Here is a 16,362-nt window from a genome sequence, read left to right as displayed (position 1 = left end):
TGTCCTCCCCATAACTTTTGTTTTCATGGTCTTTGCATACACCATTCAACTCCATTTCCCTCTAAAAATCCGCGTGCTTGCTCTCACATATAGGATAAAGTTTCTGTTCCTTCAAAAAAGAGGGAAGAGAAAACTCACGTACCAATTTTGTCACCAAGATTCAGTTTTGTTACAGTTCCTACACAACCTCATTACTAATCTACCTGCCTAGGCATAACTAATATTTTTTACCCCTTAAGACTCTATGACAGTACTTTAGTACTTGCTTGCCCTTCCTCAGTCTGCAAACCTGTTCACATGGGCAGAGACAGTCTTTGACTACATGAACACAGCAACCTTGCTGCAACATCCAGTACGTGGGCTACAGTCCAAGACCTCGCTCTAAAAGCTGGAACAATGAAAAAAGTTATGCTGCCAGTGGAAGTATCTGTGTTGCTATGGTCTAATTTTTAGCTAACTGAGAACTCTGACAATATTTAGGGTCATACAACGTAAAGAAAACTAGAAGCCAGAGTAGTTCTGGAAGTTTCCTGCCTCAGTTTTTTCTGACCATACTTCTTTGAGTATGAGGTTGGTATCAGATAAAAAATAATTATATTATTCTCCTGAAACTCTTACAGAATACCAGACCTACAAAAGATCCAGATCCAAAGCTATGATTAAGTATAATGATGAAATGGGTTCAGTTAAAGAAACCCATGAACATACATAAATACTCACATTCACAATTGAGAGGCTGCAACACCTATATGTTTGCAGGCTAACTTTTTTTTCTTTCCTCCAGAAAGGTTGACAGAAACACTTCCTTTGAGAAACTCTCAACGTCATTTCCCTTTACCCTGTTCTCTGACAAGTAGCCTCTGGTAGACTTTATTCATAACAATTTTCCACACTAAGTTTATCTTCTACTTCCATTCCTTTAGAAGATTCCAGCTAGAAAACAGAATTGGTGACTTTTACAGAAGTATACGTTGCTGCCAAAGTTACAGCAATAAACACTGGGATTGTGAGGGAACTGCCTAGAAGCACCAAATTTGAACTAAGGGTAAAAACCATGTATGGAATTTAGGTGTGAACAAACAAAGTCTGAAATCAGCAGCTTATGTTTTGCCCTACTAGAAAGAACGGTTATCTCAGCCGCAGGAAAGGGAAAGAATGTTCCCATTCTCCACCTACTTTTCCCTGCCTTCTCTGAGAATGCATCTCCACATACCAGGTAGCACAGCATTGCTGGCAACTCCTAATTTCAAGGTCAGAAGGGACTTATCACACGGGTGTGACATATTACCTGTGTTACCTTTTCAAGTTCTTTATGGCAGCAAATTACTGAAGAACTACATTATAACTGTGTTTAAAAACAAAACAAAAACACAGTTAAGAAATAGATTTAGTTCCCTATGGAAATTTAGTTTGACCTCTTAATACACAATAGGCTGGAGTGGGTCCAGAAAAAAAAAAAACCAACCAACCTACCCTGCAAGACAACATAGCAAAATCGAGTTTTGCATTTTAAGGTTGATATTTAAATGCCAGCAATCATTTTACCTAGTTTTAGAGTGCAACTTTTTGCATGTTTGCAATAGCTGCTATTTACCAGCAATATATATTTTCACCAGTTTTCCAACGACTTGTTAACACTTACCTCTTCAAACATGCAGAAAGATAACTCCTATCAAACACAAAATTGTCTAATGCACACTTTGCAATATCTGAATCCAGATAGTATTGTAGGTATTTTTTTGAGCTAATAACAGTCAAGAAAATAAAAAGAAATCTGACAGTTGAAAGGATTAGTAAGAGTTCTGTAAAGGATTCTTGCTCTAGAACGGGGATGATCAAAATTACGAGACGACTTGTGGGGACAAGCAGCCTTTGGCAGAGGAAGCTTCTGTTAAACTGCTACAGGGAAACTGATGCCAGGATACTTCTGAATTCACAGGTTCAGGGCTAAACCGACAGTGACACTTTGAAGATGCTGCTTATTTGAAGGGTGCAGTGCTTTGACAAATCAAGAGCTCCTAAGGACTTCGGCAAAGCAATAAAAACCAACAGAAAAAAAAAAAATCAAACCACCCCACACTCCGGATCCTAGCCAACATTCCCCATCTTGTAAAAAAATTCTAGTGTCCAAGCTGAGCAAGTGCTATTATGGAGCAAACAACAGCAGCTCTGTTTGCTTTCAGAACTACCGCATCAATATTTAACTCATTGCTTCAAACAGAGGTCTCTAACTCTCAGAACAAGGACAACTCTGTTTTTAACAGGAAAAAGATAAATTCTCAGATTTGTCCAAACACAGATCAAGACGCTTAAAGATTTGCTTTCCAAGTGCCAGGAAAGCCTGCTGCAGTTCCACTGGATGTTTAATGCTAAATCTAGCAACTAGAAAGAGCGTGCATGTATGTCCTTGTTAGACATTAAATTGTCTGTTTTCTAGTTTATCACTGGCAAACATTAGGTCAACAACATACTCCCTCCAAATTCAACCATATTGAGATTATCGCTCACAGGAAACAGAAAACATGTATTTCCCAACCTCTCAAGCATCAGTAACAAGTCACAAAGTTCTGCAAAAATACAGCCTGACAAACTAATTTCCCCCTTCTCTCCAACAGCTTGAGCCTAGTACTAGCAGCAGTACAACAGAAAAAAGTCTAAAAGTAAGGTGGAAGAAACATTTTTTTAATGTATATTCAGGAGATGAAGTCCATCTAGACATCAAATCTAAATGTACCAAATATATTTAAACATCACACATGCTTGCATTCACACCAAACAAAAATCATGACAGAAGTCCCTCATATGGAGCTTCAATTGCCACATTGCAAGGACACTACAGTGAGCAAAAAAAAAAAAATAAATCTAGGAACTGGCAAAATTGGATAGATTCAGGCAACAAAGGAAGTAATATTTAACTAATCTAAATAAGGTTACTGCGAAAAAGACAAGCCTGGGTCATATCATGATATCATGTCTCATTTTATTTGGTGCCTTGTTTCCACAAAAGTAAATCAATGAATGCTATCAGCAGAATGTCCACATTTTCAACCACCACAAGGGTCAGTGATCTGCCCTATTTGGACAATACCTATCCAGCATATCACCAAAGGATAACAGTTTGTTTGTCCTCACGGTCCAAGGTTATACCCATTGGGAAACCTTATCTATGAAAGATACCGTTTTAGAAGATGAGTACAGGCTGAAATGATGGAACAGAGTATTTCCTGTTATAAACGGCTTTTGGTGTAAGTTAACCTTAAAGCATACTTCACAGTCACATGGAAGATTTGGGATTCTTCCCACAGCTAGAAGACAGACAAGCTTATCTGTGTTTTAGACTTCATCAAGATTTTTATCTACTTTTTGCAAGGTCATTTTCTTTACTAGCTGCCAAGACAATTTAACACATCTACAGTAGCTGGAAAACACATTGCCAGGTTTGGAAGCTAATTAGAACAACTAAGTTTTGAAGAACTATCAAAATGGGTCCATTAATTTAATATTAGCTAGCCAGTCTTTGGCTTGTGACTGGTAGTATACCAGACAGTAAGCATCTCCCTACACGCTTTCCAGACAAAGTAGCTGGAGTAGATTCAGGGTCAGTTCTCCCATGTGTACCTACATGTCTTTATTGATGATCTCTACAAATGAGTGAAACGCAACAAAACCAAATCAATCTGAAAGATTATACCTAAGTCATCACAACTGCAGTATAAATGCCACCAGAAGACCCAAAGCTGTACGTGGACTATGGCAAATTTGTGGCTGACACTCACTATATTAGAGAATTTCTGAAAAATAACAATAGACACTTCAAACTAGTTATATTCTTCACTCTTGAAGATGTTCAAAGAGACTAATCTAATACCAATGAACAGATTTGTCCACTTTAAATCATTTATCTATTGAAACACCATACCAGTTAGAGTAACTAATATAGTCAGGTCAAAGTTTACATAACTAAGTGTATAGATAGCCTTATACCCACAAATAAAGTAGACTTGCTTTTAAAAAACAATTCTGCTCCTCGCTATTCTCAACCACAGAAATATGCTAGAAACTTGAAGATTTTTCTGGACTGTATGCTCCTCAAGTTACATTCCTCCTGGATATCATACTGCCTCTGGCAGTATATACATTCAATGTAAGGAGCATTATTAAGTTGTTTTAGGTGAGACAACTAATACTGCATATGAACTATTTAACAGCACTACAGCATTTTGATACCAAAATCTAGATTGATACCAGACATTCCAGTAGTTCTGTAACCTCCTTTAGGACAACAGTGACAAAAACCAAGTACAGTATTCACTCAGCTGCCTTAGGAAGACACTGAATTTGGACCAACTAACCCATGACCACCCAATCATTTATTAGCAGATTTCAGCCCAACCCACAAACTATTTCATTTGCCATTTGAAGACACCCTTGTGAAAGCAAGATATTTTGAAGTCAGGGCTGTGCCTGAAACCATGAGGTCTTTAACCTCTTCTAATCCTTTAGTTTTACTGAGGGGAACCTGACCTCAACGTGGGCCACTGTTCAGTTGATCTCAGCAGAACGTTGTCGTTAGAGGCATTTAATGCATGTGGTTACACAAATACTTCTTATGCATGTGTTCACACACCTTCTTTCAGTCAAAATTCTGATTTTACTACAAATTTCCATTCACTTATGCTTCTATTCATGGACATTCTGTACCAGATGACTTCGAAATTACTTTTGAGTAATTTTTTTGAGTCAAAGTACTAGAGCGGTCCCCTTGATTTGCTGTAATTACTTTTCTTTTATAGCAAGTCGCTCCTCTGAAAATGAATTAAAACAAAGTAAAAGGTTTTTACTATCCCTCTATAATTAGGCTGTAAATTGATGTTATTCTGAATTGTTTACTGTTTGAGCTTAGTCTTCAAGTGCACGAAGGAAAAAAAAATCTCTTCTGGTATAATTAACCTAATTTCTCCAGGTTGCACAGAAGGCATATATCAGTTCAGAAATGAAGTTACTACAATAAAGCACATACCACATAAGAACATTTACTACACTCCATCTCCAGTTCATGTAAAAACATGTTAATACTTATATCCAGAAAGCTTTCAAACAAGTTTTAAAAAAACAAGAGGCAGGCAAATTCAAGATTTGCTGAACAGGATCATAGCTCCAGATCATTTTATCTGAATTAGTTAGAAATCCGCATTAGAAATCTTGCTTGTGCTTTTGGTTATGAAAGGACTACAAGGTAAAGCCCCACTGTATATCAAGGTGTTGTATAAATCATGGCTCTTACTTTGAATAAATTGTGACTCTTGAGTTAACCCTGAAAGGAGAACAAAACCTGTCTGAAGAACCTACCTACAACATGACGAACAGAGTAACACTCACCGTTGACTACTACATAAACTGCTAAAGCTACAAGATCACTGAATTCCTATTCATTGCATTAAAAAAAATAAGCCAAAGGCATCGATTTAGCCTTCATACAAGTATGTTGATACCCAGTCCAGGTTATCACTAGGAAAAGCCTCAGCAGCAGGAGGAGGAGGATTACTGCTCCAGTTGTTACTGTGATGCTACCACTGTGCTGGAAGGGGAAAGCCAAAAACGAAGTAGAGGGAAAGAGGTGGGAGGCAGAAAACAACATGCAAGAGGATCATCAGTTTGTCTAGTGTCACCCTTAAGAGATAAATCTAGGTAATTAAAATCCAGATTCACATTCCTCATATTGATCAGATTCAACATGGATTCACCAAGGGGAAATCATGTCTGACTGATCTGATAGCCTTCTATGATGGCATGACTGGATGGATAGATGAGGGGAGGGCAGTGGATGTGGTCTACCTTGACTTAAGCAAAGCATTTGACACGGTCTCCCACAGCATCCTCATGGGGAAGCTTAGGAAGAGTGGGTTAAATGAATGGACAGATAGACAACTGGTTGACAGACAGAGCTCAGAGGGTCGTGATTAGGGCACAGAGTCTAGTTGGAGGTCAGTGACAAGTGGTGTTCCCCAGGGGTCAGTACTGGGTCCAGCCCTATTCAATACATTCATTAATGACCTGGATGAGGGGATAGAGTGCACCCTCAGCAAGTTTGCTGATGATACAAAACTTGAGGCGGGGGGGGGAGTGGCTGGCACACCAGAAGGCTGTGCCGCCATACGGAGAGACCTGGACAGGCTGGAGAGTTGGGCAGAGAGGAACCTTATGAAATTCAACAAGGGCAAGCGCAGGGTGCTGCCCCTGGGGAGGAATAACCCCATGCACCAGTACAGGTTGGGGGCTGACCTGCTGGAGAGCAGCTCAGCTGAAAGAGACCTGGGAGTCCTGGTGGACAACGGGATGACCATGAGCCAACAATGTGCCCTTGTGGCCAAGAGGCCAATGGCATCCTGGGCTGCATCAAGAAGAGTGTGGCCAGCAGGTCAAGGGAGGTCATCCTCCCCCTCTACTCTGCCTTGGTGAGGCCACACCTGGAGTACTGTGTCCAGTTCTGGGCTCCCCGGTTCAAGAAGGACAGGGAACTGCTGGGGAGGGTACAGCAGAGAGCTACAAAGATGATTAGGGGATTGGAACACCTCTCTTATGAAGAAAGGCTGAGGGATTTGGGTCTCTTCCATATGGAAAAAAGACAGCTGAGGGGGGATCTTATCAACACTTATAAATACTTAGAGGGTGGGTGTCAGGAGGATGGGGCCAGGCTCTTTTCAGTGGTGCCCGGGGACAGGCCAAGAGGTAATGGGCACAAACTTGAGCATAGGAAGTTCCACCTAAACATGAGGAGGAACTTCTTTCCTTTGAGGGTGGCAGAGCACTGGCACAGGCTGCCCAGAGAGGTGGTGGAGTCTCCATTACTGAAGACATTCAAAACCTGCCTGGACGCGTTCTTGTGCAACCTGCTCTGGGTGACCCTGCTCTGGCAGGGGGTTGGACTAGATGATCTCCAGAGGTCCCTTCCAACCCTACTATTCTATGATTCAATAGAATATCTGTATTCTGCAATTACACTCTGTTCAAAACATCAGAAGGACAAGATAAACTGAGCTAATCCTTTACTAGAACTGCCTTGGCATGTATGATTAAATTTATTAACAAAGCATTTACAATCAGAATGCTTCATCAAGAACAAAAAAACTCCACAACTCTTATTCCTCCCCTGTTTTAAATTATTATGGAGTTAGAAGGCTTGAGTCTTATTTTATAGCAGACATTACACGATGTATTTGATGTCCTAAGAATCAACACTTCCAGACTCCTGCCATACTTTCCAATACCTTTTACAATTAAAAAAAAAATCCAAAATTATGAACCTTGCTGATCCTCTCAGTTCTTCTCAACTGAAGAGTTTCAGGTAGTTTATGAAAGATTTACAGGGAAAAAAATAATAAAAAAATTAATACATTATTTGACAGATACATGAATGTTTAGTACTAATTCCATAATTAATACTAATAACTAATACTTCCATAACAAAAACCTCAAATGCCCTTGATCATGTTCCAAATACCAACTTCTAGTACCTTTGTAGTAAAGGACACCCATAGTAAGCATACGCACAGCTGGTGAGCTGATTGTTGAACAGCTGTAAAAAGAACTAAGATTTTAGAACTCTACATTGCAGTCCTACAGTCAAATCCTCCATAACTGTAACAAGAACTTAATTCCTTAATGTTTAGGTGAGCCGTTTCAAAATTCTTCATCCAAAACTGCAGGCAAACAATGTAACTTACTAATGTGGTGCAATTCAATGGCTTTCCAATGCAAATCGATAAAGATACTTCCTCTTTATTTCCTGCAGAAATTCCCAATAATTCTTCTGCAACCTAAAAATAACTGATTTATTTGACAACTGCTCTATCAAGTTGTATTTGAAGCCCAATCACCTTCTTTAAAAAAAACCCACACAAGCTTACCTTTCCTTTTTCCAATACACATAGAAAAAACCCTGTCAAAAAAAAAATAAAAGCCCATTTTCACAGCTTTCTTATCTTTAAAAATAGCTTAACACACACACAGTTAAAGCAAGTCATACTAACAGATTGCCTACCTGTCCTACAAACAGGACAAATAAAAGCAAACACCAATTAAACAGGATGCATGAATACCTCAGAAGAACAGAGGTATTTACTCCACTCCTTTAGCTGATACTGATCATGTAGATGCTAAGGGCTCCAACCTCAAGTTCCATTTACATTAATGGATGTGTTATTTCAATCTATCAATTATGCCTACTGCACAAGAAGCCCTACCAATTTACAAACATCAAGCTGAACAATGACATGAGAAGGCTGGCATGATGTAGCTAATATATAGCTACCAACACCAAATGGCAGCTTAGCAAGATCTACTAAGCATAGTCTTTCTAATCACACCCAACTGAGGAAAGTAATCTAATGGTGTCACACATTCTTTGAGAAAGTCTGGAAAAAGCTTAACAAAGGCAAAGAAGAACAGTTTTATAAGAAGGGCCTCACTATAAACCCTAGGTTGGAGACACCTCGAAGAAAAAAGCAAATAGGAATACCTAGTCTATTCAGAGAGACAGTATTTGTTAGGACTGTTTGCAGCTTCCAAACTTCACAAGTGCTGAGGCTAAATAAAGCATAGCTGGAAGACTGTATTACTGCAAGGCTCAGAATTAGCAACTGGGAGAAACACTATAGATGTACACGAAGCTACTAACAATGCCCAACCATTAAAGGATTACATGAGGTAAGTCCTCCACCTACAAAGTATAAGCTTTGATGATATTGGTTCCTTTTCAGAAGTTTTTATTTGTTTGCTCCAGGTTACTCAGCAGCTCTGCTTCCTGCAGACAATTAACAGGCATACTGTACTGAACATAAATCCTCCTCAAACACTGAGTAATTTGTGACACAATAAAAACCACACACACACACAATTTCTGGCTGGAGAAGCTAACCAAACCTGAAGTCACTGCAATGATACAGCCATTTCTTCAACATCTAGTATGTTTTCTAGCACTTGCTTAAGTTTTCTAAATTGGTGTATAACCACTTTAGTTTGTTTTACATCCCTTCCAAGCAGTACAAGCACAGTGCTTGTGAGGAACTGTGAGTTCCTACAAGAGCTAGAACTCAGAAACGGGAAGGTGACAAAGGACCCTTTGCTTACAGTAGTCAAGAGGAGATTCAGTTTGGCCTCTCAGGAGCCAAGAGGTTCTATGGATGGACTGAATCTCCATTTGCAGGAGAAATGTTAGTACAGGTATTTCAAGACATCTATTACTCCAACTTTCAAAGATTACTCTCTTAAGCAGAATCATGGCATACTCTCAGGAGCTGCACTATAAAACTGACACCTAGTGATACTCTCTGCTCACATCCGGCTAGTAGGTATCCTGTGCATTTTCAAAGTCTGAGCAACACTAAATACCAGGTGAGGAGAAACCCGTTGCTACTATAAAAGTTACAGTTTTGCTTCAATACTAACTTTTTACTGATAAGTATCAGCTGCTTAGGATGATTCAGATGTTGACAGATTGGGTTTTTTGTAACTATAGGAAGGAAAAATATTTATCATGTCCAAAACATATCTCTACATTAGACAGTCACACTTAAGGGAAAACAACTGCCCCACTGTGCTTCTACTGTTAAAACTGCCTCTAGTAAAGCTTCATTTGACCTGCACTCCAGCATAAGGTAAAAGATACAGATCTAGATTTAAATATTACTTTGTAGTTCTGCAACAGCTAGGCGGAAAAAAACCAAAACTACCAAACCTGCAAAGTCAGTCTTTCATATCCAGTTGTGATAGGTTTTGGGTTGGGAAATGGCTGATTTTTAAGGCATCTATATTTAAGGGGAGGGTATAGAAACAGGGTAGAAAAGCTGAAGAGTAAAGATCCTAGACATACATACCTAATACATAAGCTCAAAATTGCTGCAATAATGCTAATGGTTATGAAGCACAGATATGATACATAAATTGGGGAAGGCAGGGGTCAAGAAATTCCAGCCTGCTACAGTACAAACAGGTGTCACAGATAGTAAGGCTCCTACATGCTCCACTTCTGGTTTAGTTATTATTGAAAGAGTTATTAAAATGTCCAAACCTTCCAGTTGCTAAAGCTGTGAAGTAGGTTAAATGCAATTAAAGGTTTCTATTTCCATGGGATTCAAGCTGGTTTCAATTAAAAGTTTGTAACGAACCAGCGTATCTGCCGTTAGCCCCACTTTCAACCTCACTCAGGACAGCCTTTCTGTAGACCCGCGCGGCTCCTGCTCCACAAGGACTTCAAGCCCCTACCCGGAGTCCGGGGCTGCTGCACGCTCTCAAAGCTACCACAGCTCTCCAGCTACTATTTCCTGGCGCATGGACCCATTGAACTGGGACTCCCGTTTGAAGAAGCAGGCCATTTCAGTTCGCTTCCCCATACGTTCTTTTAAGCGGGAGAGAAGCTCGTGGCCTTTTCCTGCAAGTCTATTCTTTGCACTAGCCGCAACTACACAGGCTCTGAGAAAGGGGAACTACCGCGGCGGTACGGCCGGAGCTGGGGGAAGCCGGAGCTGCCTGGCAGGAAGAGCCGGCGCGACGCTGCTAGCAAGAGGCCCATCCAGCGACGGGCGGGCGAGGAAGAGGAGGGGGAGATGGGTGTTAACCTCCGGCTCCGGGCCCAGCGGCAGGTGGAGCGGGCCGCCGCGGACCCCGGGGCTTTCAGCCTGGCCGAAAGGCTTTCCCCGCCTTTTTCTAAGCATCGATCCCCGCGACCGAAAGTTCCTCCGCCTGCAACGCGCCTCCGGCCTGGCCGTCTGCCCGCCACCACGACGCACCTCAGAGCTCCCCGTCGCCCGCCCTCCCTCCCCGGCAGCCTCCCGGAAACGCGCGCCGCCGGCCGGCTCCCTCCGCGCCCCCCTCATAGGAGAGGATGGAGCCGCTCAGCCCGCGGCCCCCGGCGGCCTCGCCCCGGCTTCCCGCCGCAGCTCGGGCGAACGCTACCTGCTGCGGACGGCGCCCCCGGCCGCGCCTGGCTACCCCGCTGCCCGCGCCGTCCCCGGCCGCTCTGAGGGGCTCGGACAAGCGGTCCTGAAAGAACCGCTCCCGTTGGCCGTTGCGCAGACGGTACCCGCCCGCCTATTGGCTGCCGCCTCCGCCGCTCGGCAGGACGAGGAGGCCGGGGGTTGGCAGTTTCCAGGAGCCCCGCCCAAGTGCGCCGGGTGGGGCGGCTGGGCGCGTGCGGGGGTGGGGGTGGAGCGGTAGGGGTTTGGCGCCTCCGCCTCAGGTTTGCGCGCTCCCCCCGCTTCGGCGGGCGGGTGGGGGAAGGCGCGCGACCCCCGGTAACGGGCGCAGTCGCCGCCATGTCGCTCGCTCGCACGCCCAGGGCCCCGCTGCGACAAATCCCCGCTGTGGCGGCCTGTGAAGCCGCTCCCCCGCTGTCCCCCGGCCCACCCGCCGCCACGCAGATGGGCAGCCGGCGTCTCTTCGCCGTCCCCCCCGACACACACACGGGAGGCCACAGCGGAGGAGGCCGGCTGGGCTGCTCCAGGCGCTGCCTGTGGGTGTGTGGGGATGGCGGCTTTGTATGTCTGAGAGCTGAGGTAGATACCCATCAATGGCCACAGGGATTCCACTTGTTAACGGTTAAATTTCTGAAACCTCAGATAACACTAAGTTAGTTCCGGTTGAAATGGGCCAAAACCAATGGAGGCTGTAGAAGGCAACCATGGCCTCCAGAGAAGCAATCCCAGTTTCTGGGGCGGTTTCAAGCCAAAAGCCTGAGGACCCCGTGCAGTGCTACATGGCACAATGTCAGTATTATCAAATCCTACCTGTGCTACAAAAGCCATTGCACTCCACTTACCTCACTGTTTGTTACCAAATACTGCTAGGCTGCAAAGCAACAGGCCATTATGCCATGCCCTGTCACTGTATGCCGTTTGTTTCACAACCAAATATTGCACAGATGGACATGCATCTCTGCTTAAAAAAAATATCAGGCACTCAAAAGTTAGGAAACACCCTATATAAGCTTGCACAACCCATATTTATTCAGATTACAGTGTATATAAAGTATTATATGCGAATTGTTGTAAACCCAGTCTGCTTATGCAACTGCATGTTACTTTTTCAGAAGGGCTTCTGCCTCATCCAGGCCATGAGAATGGGAGCTGCGCACACATAATCCCCAGGGATTCAATAATGTATCCTATCCTTATTGTTAGTTGTGTACTCTCATGTTATCCACTCCATTCTAGTTAAACCTAGTACCTAAGTACTTCTTGACAGAGAAGACTTCGAATCACGTAACTCTAAACTCGTTATCGTATTTGTTAGTGTTCAGTTTTTCACAGACACTATTCCTTAGAAAATACCTGTTCATTGAAGCGGAAGCATTATCCCAGGCAGTGCAAACATCCCACATTCCTGCTGAAAAATTTTACTACTTTGTTGTACGCTGTTATGGCACTGGTGTTTCCTTTTTTTGTTTTAGTGAAATCCTGACCTATGGTAGGTGACCTTACTGACTATGGGGATGAAGCTTTTTCATTTCAGACTCCTCAGGATGGAAGAGTCCACTGCAGCAGAGAGATGCAGGTGCAGGACTGCAGTCAGTGCACACGAACTCTTCAAGAAAACTTATTTTTAAAAAATCTCTGTTGGGTATATGCAAATTAAAGTTTCTCAAATTGTTACAGAAGTTAGATTTGGGTGCAGTTTTCAGAAGTCACTTTGTAAAATGTGTCTGTGACACCAAATGGAAGTAATGAGGGAAGATACTAGTAATATTTTAATATGGGCACAACAGTGCATTTCGTCCAGTCTTATTTTTGAAAACAGCTAAAAAATGGTGGGGCTTTAAACCTTGTCTATAATAAATACCATATCATCCAATGACTTTCATAGCTCATTAATGATAAGTTATAATGGAGCGACAGTGTATTAACTGATCCGCTTAATACAAACTGTTGTTTATAATAATAATTAAGCAATTTTGTTATCAGAATTTTAAATCCAATTTCTTGTCAGAATAGGGAAAACGCAGAAAAATACATGTAAAAGTTATGTAAAATAAAAAATAAAATAAAAAATACATGTAAAAGCATGTATTCTGTAGTCTGAAAATACCTAATCAGTGTGGTCTCTGAGTGGCAAAGTACAGCATGAAAGTCACAGATTTTCTGCATTTTTGTGGTTCTATGACCTCCATACCTCTGATGAAAAGATCACCGTGCCATCATCATGCATCAAATATGTGCATTACCGCAAGCTGACTTAATGGCAACACAGCAGAGCACAGTATCACAAAATTATTTCAGATGCCGTCAGAACGTAAAAGAAATAGAGAGTATTCAGAGCACAGTGTCGTCCGTTTGTGTTGATCATTGGTGCAGTATACAGTTCTGTTCAGTGACCTCAAAATATCAACATGTTGCAAGGTACTATTACCTGTCTGAATCAGTCTTATACTGCACTAGGACAAAATATCTTGATAAAGCAGAGTATCACAGTCATACAGCATGAGTTCACAATGCTGTAAAACTTCAGGATCTCAAGACCCTCAGAAGAAATTGTGGGCATACTGTGAAACATAATGATCTGATTTTTTTTGAGATTACTCTTTCAAAGTCACAATTAATTTATCCCTCCTATACTGTTTATCATCAGGAAAACATCATAGTATCACGACGCATTTGCATGTTAATGTAGAAACATACGGTTGCTTCTCGAAGAACCTACCAAACTGGTTATTCAAGGTAGCATTGTGAATTCTTCATCACAGGAAAAACTGAGAAGATAATGCATCTAGTCTGGGAACGCTGAATAAATTATTGAAAAACCCAACATAGACTTGCATTAGGTAATATTAAAAAAAAAGTATTTGAAACTCTATTACCCAACACAAAGAGGGAGTGTGACACAAGGTTATAGAAATCTATAGGTAATAAACTACAAGTGCCTGCAAGGGCAAGTCTCAGTTTGTTATTTGTGAGAGTACGAAACAAGCGCCTACATACCTACATACTCACAATCAAAAGAAAAAAAAAAAAAAAAAGAAGAGAGATCCAGTTCATGTCTTTAAATTGGTCCACGTTTCCAAGCAATACCACCAAGTTATTTCATTCACAGGAGTCTTGCAGAGATTGTTTCATTGTGTCTCTCCAATTTTAAGCAAGGGCAACAGTTGTAAGAACTTTATGCCTTTTATTGACCAACTCATAGAAATCTTTAATTTTACATTCACTGCCTGGACTAGGTTCCCCAGTCTTCCTGATCTGGAAGCCGAGAAAGGTGTCACTGGCAGAAGTAAGAGAGGACAACTGCCAGACCAAAACCATGAAGTACCACTAGAAATGACAGCCATGCTACAGGAACGCAGTGTTCATATAAAAACTTTGTTTCTCTGTGCATAACTTCATCACTATATATACCTCAGAAACAGAACTGGTTTTATTCAAACAATAGTCATATATATTTATTGCAGTCAGCTGTGGACATATTATGAATGGTAGGGTTTTTTTGCATAAACTAAGGCATGTATTTACCACAAGCTATCTACTTCTGAGGGGTATATGGATACTCACTTCTATGTCTTGCTAAATGCAACCCATTTAATGAAAAGATTAGTCAACAAAAACTTTACTTTCTGTGCTGCCAGGCGTATGTGCACAGGCAGTTTCTGTTCATCAGACTTACACTCTCATAATATTTGATTTGTGCTCATGCTGATAGGCATTAACAGCCATACCTAAAGAAGGTGTTTATAAAGGGTGTATTTATGATTACCATTTTTTGTATTGTATTTATTAAGTTACTGTATTTAAGCCATTACCCCTTATCCTATCGCTACATGCCCTTGTAAAAAGTCCCTCTCCATCCTTCTTGTAGGCCCCCTTTAGGTACTGGAAGGCTGCTATAAGGTCTTCCCGGAGCCTTCTGTGTGAGCTGATGCAGGCAGGATGCAGGAACAACCACAAAACCACAGATGAAAAGCAAAGAACAAGTTTAATCTTGATACCTCACAGACCGGGGAATCTCCGAAGCAACACCTGGGTAGAGGCATGCAGGCAGGGACTGCGGGCATCGCAGAGTGAGAGAGAGTCCTTGTTAGCAAGAGTCCTTGGCAGCGAGAGCGTCCTTGTAAGCAAGAGAGCGCGGACTCCCTGTTCTTGCTGGTATGTAAAGGGTTCAAACAGGCACAGTTTTCCCACTGTGCTTTGATCTTCTTCAACAACAGGCCAGGATTCTCAAGCAGCTACATAAAGTGTCCCTTCGTCCATCACAGACTTAGGTTATCTAAGTGCAAGTGTTTTTCTTGCAAGCACTTGAGACTGAATAACAATTAGTGTGATATGTGTGTTTTCCAGCACCCCAGGTGTGAGTCACTTGAGCGTATTTACAATCCTCCTCGCTGATCTTCCATTGCTTTCCCACACGTCTTCTCCAGGCTGAACAACCCCAACTCCCTCAGCCTGTCTTCACAGGAGAGGTGATCCAGCCCTCTGACCATCTTCATGGCCTCCTTTGGACCCACTCCAACAGGTCCATGTCATTCTTATGTTGGGGGCCCCAGAGCTGGACGCAGTACTCCAGGGGGAATCTGACAAGAGCAGAGTAGAGGGGCAGAATCACCTCCCTTGACTTGCTGGCCATGCTTCTTTTGATGCAGACCAGAATGTGTTTGGCTTCCTGGGCTGCAAACACACGTTGCCGGCTCATGTTGAGCCTCCCATCCACCAACACCCCCAAGTCCTTCTCCCAAGGGCTGCCCTCAATCCATTCTCTGCCCAGCCTGTATTTGCACTTGGGATTGCCATGACCCATGTCCAGGACCTTGCGCTTGACCTTGTTGAATTTAATGAGGTTTGCACAGACCCACCTCTCAAACCTGTCCAGGTCCCTCTGGATGGCATCACTTCCCTCCAGTGCGTCAGCTGTACCACACAGCTTGGTGTTGTCAGCAAACTTGCTGAAGGTGCGCTCAATCCCACTGTCCATGTCACTGACAAAGATGTTAAACAGCACTGGTCCCAGTACAGACCCCTGAGGAACACCACTCGGCACTGGTTGACGCTTTGACATCAAGCAGTTGACTGCAACTCTTTGTGTGCGACCATACAGCTAATTCCTTATCCACCAAGTCGTTCATCCGTCAAATCCATGTGTCTCCAATTTAGAGACAAGGATGTCATGTGAGACAGTATCAAATGCCTTGCACAAGTCCAGGTGGATCTCTGCTGAAGATACCAGGTTGTAACACACATTAAAGTATGGACAAATGCAAATCCTACCTTAGGAAACCACACCATGATGAAGCAAATGTTATGTTGAAGTGATTCCTATTACTATTGTAAAATGGTTAGTCTGCCAGCATCTCAGGCCAGAGCCTGGAAACTGTTCCCAAATGAC

At 42.5% G+C, this 16,362-nt stretch overlaps 1 protein-coding gene across 4 annotated transcripts in view; it reads right to left on the bottom strand.

Moving 5' to 3' along the window:
- FAR1 (fatty acyl-CoA reductase 1) overlaps window positions 1-11,080 on the bottom strand; it is a 43,776-nt gene extending 32,696 nt beyond the window's left edge. For all 4 annotated transcript variants that reach the window (XM_074586108.1, XM_074586109.1, XM_074586110.1 and 1 more), the window contains exon 1: window positions 10,954-11,080. The gene's annotated coding sequence lies outside the window, so the exon portion shown is untranslated. The remainder of the gene's footprint in view (window positions 1-10,953) is intronic.
- Window positions 11,081-16,362: the final 5,282 nt, after the last annotated feature.

The sequence above is a fragment of the Larus michahellis genome, chromosome 4, assembly GCF_964199755.1.
Source record: "Larus michahellis chromosome 4, bLarMic1.1, whole genome shotgun sequence".
In the NCBI taxonomy this organism is placed as follows: domain Eukaryota; kingdom Metazoa; phylum Chordata; class Aves; order Charadriiformes; family Laridae; genus Larus; species Larus michahellis.
Note: the sequence above shows the minus strand (reverse complement) of the source record. Positions and strands in the feature narration are given on the sequence as shown.